We start from the raw sequence: 9,791 nt of genomic DNA, 5'->3' as shown, positions 1-9,791 counted from the left end.
GCATGCCCTGATGCCATGTTGGAATTTTTGTTACAAATGAATTTTTTTAGTTTATCTATTTAAGAACTTAGTCTTGTTACATATTTTAGTCCAAGATTTAGGAGCAAGTCGATAGGGGTTATTTTAATGTTGATGTAACTAGTGTAATGTCATAGCTAGCTCCATTTTTTTCTGAGAAAAATGGAAAGCTGGAAAGGAGGAGGAGGCAAGGAGAGAGAGTTTAAAAGATGGAGGAGAGAAAGCAGAAAGAGACAGAAGGGAGGGGAGAGGAAGAGGGAGAAAAACTACTACTCAGGAAAATCATAAAACTACATCAAAATTGACTGTAAAACAATCTCATTTCATATCCTATTAAACTGCATAGGAAATGGCCTTTGCTACAGTAAGAAAAACAGATGGTGAAAGGAGAGAGGAAAATAAAACTCTTTGAAAACTGAAAATGAAAATGCCACTGCTAACATTTTGAGTCCCTCTGACGTGCGCATAGATCAAGTTGTAGCCTCCAAGGAGTCACTTTATTGTGTGCACGCCTTCCAGCCTAAAATAGTTCCACGGGGCTTCGAAAGTAAGACGTGAGCGTTGCCTTGAAGGTGTGTTTGTATGAAGTTGCATGTGAGGTTGTGCACAGGGCCAGGATGGGGACAGTGGGGGTCATTCAAACCCATGCGGCAAGCAGCCCTGACAGGGCCGTGGTGCCAGCGAGCTGATTCATCTTCCTCTCAGGCACAAGTACATCAAGTCCTCTGTTTTGTTCTTAGTTCACATTTGTCCTCTTTAAACCAGTGAGTCATAAGTTGGAAATATGTATGAAATAAGCAAGAAGAATATGTCACTGAGTTATTTCTGGTCGTTCAATATACACATCCTAGGACATCGTGCATTTGAAAGGCAAAGTTTCGAATATAAGAGGTTTATACAAAGCAGAGAATTGGCTCTATGAGAAAAAAAAAAAACTCAGGTGCAAGGAGAAATGGAGTCTGGTAAAAAGATTCCGTTTAGTTGAAGAGAATAAAATATTCCTTCATGCTCTCAAAAGGATCATTTTCTTCAGCGGAAATTGCTTAAATTCTTGGTCACTCAAATTAGCAGAGAACAATTCTTGCCAAAGTTTAGTGCTGAGAAACAAATGTCATTTGCTTGGTTGTAAAGCTGTCCCTTCCTCTCTGTGGCAAATATGAGTTTGATCCCTTAATGCAAACAGAACTCTGTTATTAATACCTTTCCAACCAAACTAAGTACCTGAGAAATCAGAAGATTAAATAATTGAGATTTATCATGGAAAAAATAGAAACCTGAAAGCAACCACGTGTGATGTCTGGCCTGGTAACTGTCAAGGCAGGATCTTTTGCCTCACCCATGTGTTCAGCAGTTACCTGTTGGGCACCTGCCCTGTGCCAGGTTGTAAATGTCCTGAGCACTGAGGACACAGCAGTGCAGAGGCCAATGCTGCCCATTTCCTCATGGGCCTTAGGTCTTGTGTGTCAAGACAGATGTTTAGCAAATAATAATGGATAGAATACTCACGATGTGAAAAATTGACATATGTGAAGCTATTTCAAATACAGCCGGGAAACCATTACAGAGCAATGGCACTACCTGTCTCCCTTGAACTATCTTCAAGACCTTCAAACTGGGCCAAAATCCATGGCTTTAAGAAACCATCAAACAAACGATTCTTTAAGAATTGATGATTTTGGTCATTTTACCAGAGGATAGACTCCATCTTCTTTTTCACGCTTTCTAGAGAATCAGTAACCAATTATGTAAAAGCAAGAATAGTTTACACTTCTTAACACTAATCAGTTCTTTAACCTCAACCTCATTTTCCTCTTTTCCTCCCATTAAAATCCCCTAAGTTTGTCCCTTCTTAAGGCATGTTTTAGGTTTTTTACCTAAATTTGTGTACCCTGAACTGCAATTCTTTGATCCCAAATAAACATGTTTTGTCTTTTAATGAATGCCTGGATTTTCAGATTGATAGTAATCAGATAATGAATAGTCAAGATGGGAACTTTGCTAGTGTGAACTTGAGGGGAAAATGTTTGATGGAGACATGAAGATTTGAAATTTAGCTGAGGCCAAGGCATTAAATGATGAGAAGGCATGCTTAGAACATAGAAAGCAAAGAGAATTTCATTATAAGGTCCTGAGGCTGGGAAAAGTATGGAGTTTCTGAGAAACTAGGTGAAAAGTGTTAACTGGCGTGCACATGCACACACACACATGTGCACATTGAGAGTGAGAAAGAGAGAGAGAGAGAGTCTGGGGAAGTATAGAGGTGATATAGGTGATATGTTGAACCTTCTAGGCTATGGTGAAAATTGTTGACTTTCTCCAAAGAATAATGACAAATCACTGGCAACAGGGGAGCAACATGATCAGATGTGTGCTTTTAAAGACAACTTTTATGGAAACAATTTGGTGGGGAGAAAGTGAGGGGAAAAAATGTTCAGGGACTATGAAAGCACACCAACATCTTGATCTAAGATGATAACCATGGAGAAAGGAAATGTAGAAAACATCGTGAGTAGTTGAGAAAGTCTCAGCTATCAGCATTGAGTGCTGCTATACATGTGTAAAACTGGCCCCTTACACCACCTGCCAGAATCCAGGAGGCACATGACCTCAGATGGGATGTCAGCCAAAAGCAACACAGGAGCAGCAGTCAGGGGAAATTCAATGTTACCACAAACCAAAATGAAGACTAAAAGTATGTAATTCCAATTCTAGCACATTCTTTAAGTGATTTTCATTTGGTATAATGAAAAGCTCTACTCGGGAGCTGGAGAAGCTTTTCCACCAAGAGTTTAGCCTGGCCTGACAATCTTGCAAGCATTGTGACAAAAAGCTTGATGTCCTAGGGAGCCTCCAGTATGGTGTTGTGTTGTTCAGGATTTTCCTCCTCCCACTTATGTCTTAGCTCGGAAAGATTTAGCAATGCTCCATGACAAAGTAATATTGTAGAGGAAACTCTTTCTTCTTTGCAGCTAAAGTTATATATAACTTTCTCCTGAACTAGAAAGTTCCTGGTAGTCTATCACCAATGGTACTCAGTATTAGTGCATTTGAGGGTTCCACACTGATACTACACTTAATGGGATTGATGCTACTGTGTCTCAACACAGCAACCAAGGTAAACTATAAGCAAAGAATGCTACTCCTATGATTATGGCAGCATTATGTACAATAGCTAAGATGTGGAAACAACCTAAATGCCCCCAAACAGATGAATGAATCAAGTAGATGCTACTATATACACACAATGTAATACTACTCAGCGATAAAAAAAGACAGACTCATGCCATTTGCACTAACATGGATGGAGCTGGAAGGGATTATCCTAAGCTAAATAAGTCAGAAAGGAAAAAGCAAAATAACAGATGGTTTCACATATAGATGGAATACAGTGAAATGGAACAAGGGGTCAGGAAAAAGACAAAACTTGCAAGCTGAACTTTAATGTGGGGCATACAGCAGGGGAACAGTAGGGAGAAGGTCAAAAACAGGGGAAGGAAGAACACAAGGGACTATGATGATGATGATGATGGCCATGGGTGCATTGGTGGTGGTGAACAATGGGGACTACACCTGAGCAGAGAAAGCAAATACTGCACATAAATGAACAATGACGTAAGAAAATAATTTTTTAAATAAAAGTTTATTTAAAAAAAAAAGTCCTAGCTCAGGGGAGCATCCTGGTAGAAGAAACAAGTACAAGGATGATGACTCTGACATTTTTAGGACATAACTCACATGCTTACCCTAAGTGATTCTTTTTTTTTTTTTTAAGATTTACTTATTTATACAAGCACTGGGTACAGTCAGAAATGCAGGAGGGTGAGAGAATTCACCAGAGCCAGAGTGGACTGACTACACTGCTGAGGGGAGCAGCGGGCGGCAGGAGAGGTCTGCACACCCTGTGGGACCCTCACCGGTGGCTGGGGATAGAACTGGCACTGCAGAGGCTGCGGGCAGCTTCGCAGCCCAGCGTTCAACCACTGCACCACTGGGGATGCCCTCCTAGGTGATTCTTAATTCTCACCTAGTTCATTAACTTCAATTATCATCTGACAATATACAAATATGTATTTCCAGCCTAGATTTCTCCCTTAAGCCCCAGGATGCTATACCTACCTGTTTACTTGATATATACACATGGATTCCAACAGAAAGGCCAAATTTAAAATGAGCAAAAACAAATTTTCAATAACCCCAACACCTTACCCCAACCTACTTGTCCCAGTCAAACTATCTCAGTTAATGACAGCTCCATTCTACCAACGGCTCAAAAATTGAGAGTTATCCCTGACTTTTATTCTCAAGCTTCACATCCGAAGCACCAAGAAAACCTGTCAACTCTGTCACTGAAGAATATCTAGAATTGGGCCTCTTTGGTGGCAAAAGGGGTTAAGACGCAACCTATGAAGCTATCCACAGAATTCACAGCATGAGTTTGATCCCCAGCCAGAGAGCTACCCACATGGCACAGCAGACCTCTCCTGACTCACCCACTGCTCCCCTCAGCAGTGTACTTCAGTCAGTCTGCCTGTTCTGTTCCCCGCTCTGTCTCTGGTGAATCCTCTCACCCCCCCCCCACACCTCTAGCCTGTATCCCAGTTCTTGTATGCATAAATAAAAAAATCATTAAAAAAATTCTAGAATTTTACCCGTATTCCTCATCTTTTCTACTGCCACTTCAGTGCAAATTGTCATCCCTTTTCATAGAACCAATTTCAATAACCATTTCATGGGTCTCACTGCTTCACTCTTACCTCCCCAAACCCCAAACTTCCCTAAAGTAATTCAGTCTTCCCTTAGCAACCTCAAGATATAGGTTCTTGTTCATCAAAATTCTGTTCTGATTTTGCAGATTACTAAGATAAAATCTGAAGGTTTTATCATGGCTCACTGGCTTTCTTTGAAATGGTTCTCCTGTTTCCCACCTCAGTCCGTACTCTACCAGTCCTCTCTCTCTCCAATCTAGAAACACTGGTTTCCTGGTTGTTTCTTGTACAAAGAAGACAGTCTCCTACTTGAGGTTCCTTGTGCATTCCTGTTTCATTTTCTAAACTGTCCCTCTCCAAATTAAAAACTGTCACCTCCCTGACTCCTTTCAAAACCTTCCCTGACCTCTCCATTAAACTGCCCCCAATAAGGTTATACCGTACTCTCTCGATATGCTTTATTTTCCTTTACCCCATTTACCTCTAGGCTTTTTGCTCAATGTCTATTTTCTGTTTTCTCTCACAAGATCCTATTTCATGTAAACAAACTCTATATACTTCACTGCTACTCCCAAATATTTATGATAATGTCCATCCATGCTAAACTATTACTCTATATTTGAATAAATAAATAAAAACTGAATAAATATCTAAGCAGGGATTGCTGAAGGAGTCACAATATTTGAAGGTATAGGAAATAAAAATAAGAGAATTTTATAAAGAAAACTGAGTAATCACCAAAGAGGAGGCAAATAAAAGAGACGAACTGATGTCAACGCAGCCACAGGAAGTAACTATTTTAAGCAGGAGGAAGTGGTTAACATTGAAAAATGCTACAGATAAGTGGCCAGTGAAGTGTGAAGAGAATGGAAATAATCAGAGTCCAAACGGAAAGAGTGTCAAAAAATATGCTGATCAATGTCAAAGAATCAAAGTCAAATGGTCACTGGGTTTATAAAACAGAGGTCTCTGTCACTTTAATGAGAACAGTTTCAGCACATGAAAAAAAATGTTCACTTATGATCAGGGAAATGCAAATCAAAGCCACAATGAGATACTGCCTTTCATCAGTGAGAATGGCCCGATTCAAAAAGACCAGAAAGGTTTGTTGCAAGAGTATAGAGAAAAATGAATCATTGTACACAGTTGATTGGAATGTAGACTGGTCCAACTCTACGGAAAACAGTATGGAGGTTTTTCAACTATTAAAAATAGATCTACCGTATGATCCAGCAATTCCACCCCAAGGTATCTATCCAAAGAATTTCAAAACACTAATGCAAAGAGATATTTGCAATCCTGTGTTCATTGCAGCACTATTACCATAGACAAAGAATGGAAACAACCTACGTGCCTAAAGACAGATAAGTGGATTGCGGAGATATGGTATGTATACACAATGGAATAGTATTCAGTTACCAAAAAAATTAAATTTTGCCATTTTCAACAACATGGATGGAACTGGAGGGATTATATAAACAAAATGTGTCAGAAGGAAAAAAGACAAATACAGATGATTTCACTTATGTGTGAAATGGAGGAACAAAACAAAGGGCCAGGCAAAACCAACCCAAGATAAGTCCTAGAAATTGTAGACTCGAAGCTGGGGAAGTGGAGGGGAAAAGGCTGGGGAGTAAAGGTGGGAAGTGGTAAAGGGGGACTATGGGTACTTTGGTGGTCGGTTACATCCATCTGAAGAGGTGAGAACCTATACCCCTAAATCATACACAGTGCTGTAAAGCAACATTGCCTCACTTAAAAAAAAAATACAATTTTAAAACACCAGTTCCCACAGAGAGATGAGCATGAGAATATGACTGTAATGAGCACCAAACGCTGCAAAGAAAGGAAAAAATGGGTACCCCAAAAATTGTGAAGAAAACTTCCTACAACATGAAACAGAAATGAAGCAGTTAGAGTAGGCTCTGCAGACAGGAGATTTTATACCATCTTTTTCCAGACAGAGGCTTTTATACGATCTTTGTATGTGGATGAGAGAAGACAGGGAAAATTGACCATAATGTAGAAACAGAGAAGAGTGAAAATATTTTGTGTACTAGCTTCTAGTCTCACTTGCCTACTCAGAAGCAGTATTCGTGTCTTTGTGCCATTTCTGAAGATCTTGCTTTTTAAAATCACTACAAATTTAAAATAACCCCATGCAAACTTGTCCTCTTGCTTTTTATCTACCTTTTTTCCTTTACAATATGTGAATAATTTAAATTCTATAATTCAATAGGATCGATACATAAACCAGTTTGTAAACTCACTGTATTCTAAGCCTGCTGATGGTTTCTAGTACATTTCATGTCAAAGACTTCCTGTTTATGACAACTTCATTGATTTCAGGTCCTACTAACAGATGAAAATCAAAAAAAACACCAATTCAGGGCCTCCCTGGTGGCTCGAGGGGTTAAGCACCGCACTATGAAGCAATCTGCAGCCTCTGCAGCACGGGTTTGATCCCCGGCCAGCCAGGGAGCTACCCACATGGCACAGCAGACCTCTCCTGTCTCATGTACTGCTCCCCTCAGCAGTGTACTTCTGTCTGTCTGCCTGTTCTGTTCCCCACTCTGTCTTTGGTGAATCCTCTCACCCCCCACATCTCTGGCCTGTACCTCAGCTCTTGTATGCATAAATAAATCAATCTTTAAAAAAAAAAAAAAACACCAATTCAGGGTCTGACAATATAGAGAGTGGCTGATGTGGAGTAAAGGACAATATCTTCAGAAATGAGAGACCCCCACGACAGAAAAACACAGTAGAAGCATATTGAAACCACCGAGAGTTTGGCAGCATTAATTTTAACACAAAAGCAGCCATGCACCAGGTGCTATATTTTCTTTTTTTTTAATTTTATATATTTTTAACATAATTTTTCATTTTTGCACAATGTATACATTTTCATTTTAGTTATAGTCCCCATACAATTCCCACCACACTTATTTCGATCCTACTCCCTTCTCCCAACCCCCCCACTCCGTTAGTGTGTCTCTGATTTAGAGTTGCTTGTTGATTTTGATTTTTACTTTATAGAACTAGACATAATACCTGAAACCATAAAATATATAGAAGGAAATATAGGTGAAACACTTCATGACATGCACCTCAGTAACATCCTTGAAGACGTATCACCCAAAGCAGCAATAGTGAAGGCAACTGGTGCTATGTTTTAAAGAACTAAAGTGACGTGGTCTATACGTCTCGGGGTGCCTTCTACAGCCAGGCATCTGGGAGACTGAACCTAAGGTTCTGAACCTCCTGGGGGGATCCACAATAGCGCTGCCCATTCTAAGTATCATTTTGTCAGTAGTTTCAAAAACTACATCTCCAGTTATGCTCTGTCCTCTGAATCCAGTTTCACATATCCATCTATTTAAACAACATCTTCACGACCATTCTCCAAGCCCAGAAATTAAATACACCCCAAGTTAAAAGAATCTCAAGAAAGAAATCTCAATGTCAACCTGTATTTTTTTCTCTCATCTCATCCCACATATCTGTAAATCGCAAATCCCATCTTGATTCTAGAGGTGTCTAGAGCAGTCCATCCCACACACACCTCTGTTACAACCTCACTTTAAGAGGCCATAATTGGGGCCTCCCCTGGTGGTGCAGCAGTTGAGCGCTGGGTTGCGAGGCTGCCCACAGCCTCTGCAGTGCCAGTTCGTTCCCCAGCCACTGGTGAGGGTCCCACAAAAAAAAAAAAAAAAAAAAAAAAAAAGAGGCCATTATTGTGTGCCTGGGTCTCTGCAGCCCACTTTCTCACAAGTACCCCTGACTACTGTGCTCCCTAGATTAATCCAAGGTAGACTGACTGGAGAGAAAAATGACTAAAAGAGGCCACTTACTGAGCATTTCTTTTTGTTATTATTTTTGCTATCTATTTTTTCAGTATTTTTGATTTACAAGAAATGCCCTACCATGTGAAGCTTGGGGAGACAGAGCTCCCTTTCCACCACAGCAACCAACAGAGGACTATTTTTTTTTCCCTCCCCATGTTCTAACACCTAAGGCATGTGCACACAGTTTTGTTTCTACAATCTGGTACTTGCACACAGGACTTAGACCCTGGAGAACATTTAATGCAAAGAGATATTTAGCTGCAGCCCTCAGCCTCAGCACTGTCCAAGGACTAGACTGTTAGTTGAGCGATGATGAGAAGGCTCCTTTTTTTAAGCAGAGCCCACACTGGCTGTGGCCTCCTACACAGATTGTTCTGACACAATACCTCACTGAGCTCCAGCCGACTAGACTCCACTGGTTTCCCGACACGTTCTGAATCTGTTTCTTCACCTAGTCTCTTGGTTCTGTAAATGTTCCAAATTCTATGAAACATTTTCTTCAGCTTGAACTAGCCCAAATCCTTCTCAATTTCTTACAGTGAAAATTCTGACTGACACATGCCAGTTAGGAGGTGGTTGTGATCATTTGGAATAAAAGAAGGTAGTGATTTGGATTAAACCAAGGGTATCATGATGGAGAGGGGAAGAATGGGAGCACAACTAGAAGTTAATATCCTTAGAAATTAACGAGACTATAATAAGAAAGAGCATGAGGATGGATTTGTAGACTGGGTGTCATTAATTACAGCACAGTTAGATTGCTATTAGTACTGTGCTATACCCACAAACAAAACAAAGACCAGAGAAATAATAACAATGAAGGAGTTGGTCAGATGGGGAGAGGGACAGATTTGTGGTGTTGGGGATAATAAAAGTAGAGGTTGAGACTTTAACATGATGTTATGGGAGGCACAGAGTAGACAGATGGATAGGAGTATGAATCTGTGGGAAAATGTCAAGGATAAAGATAGAGAATTGAAGTCATCAGGAACTGAAATCACAAGAGGAAATGAGCTCACTCTGGAAGAGTTCACAAAATGAAAGAAGTGGGGTGAGGGTGGACATCTGGAGAATGCCATGATTTAAGAGATGAGCTTAGAAAGAGAAGCCTAGAAAATAAATCACCACATTCTGGACCACAGTTCCTTTCCTGATGAGATGGTTTGACTTTAATTACTCTATCTTTCTTGGACATTTAGAGCCACTTGAAAATCATTTTCTT

Source organism: Talpa europaea, assembly GCF_964194135.1.
Source record: "Talpa europaea genome assembly, chromosome: 6".
In the NCBI taxonomy this organism is placed as follows: domain Eukaryota; kingdom Metazoa; phylum Chordata; class Mammalia; order Eulipotyphla; family Talpidae; genus Talpa; species Talpa europaea.
This window is presented reverse-complemented; position numbering follows the sequence as displayed.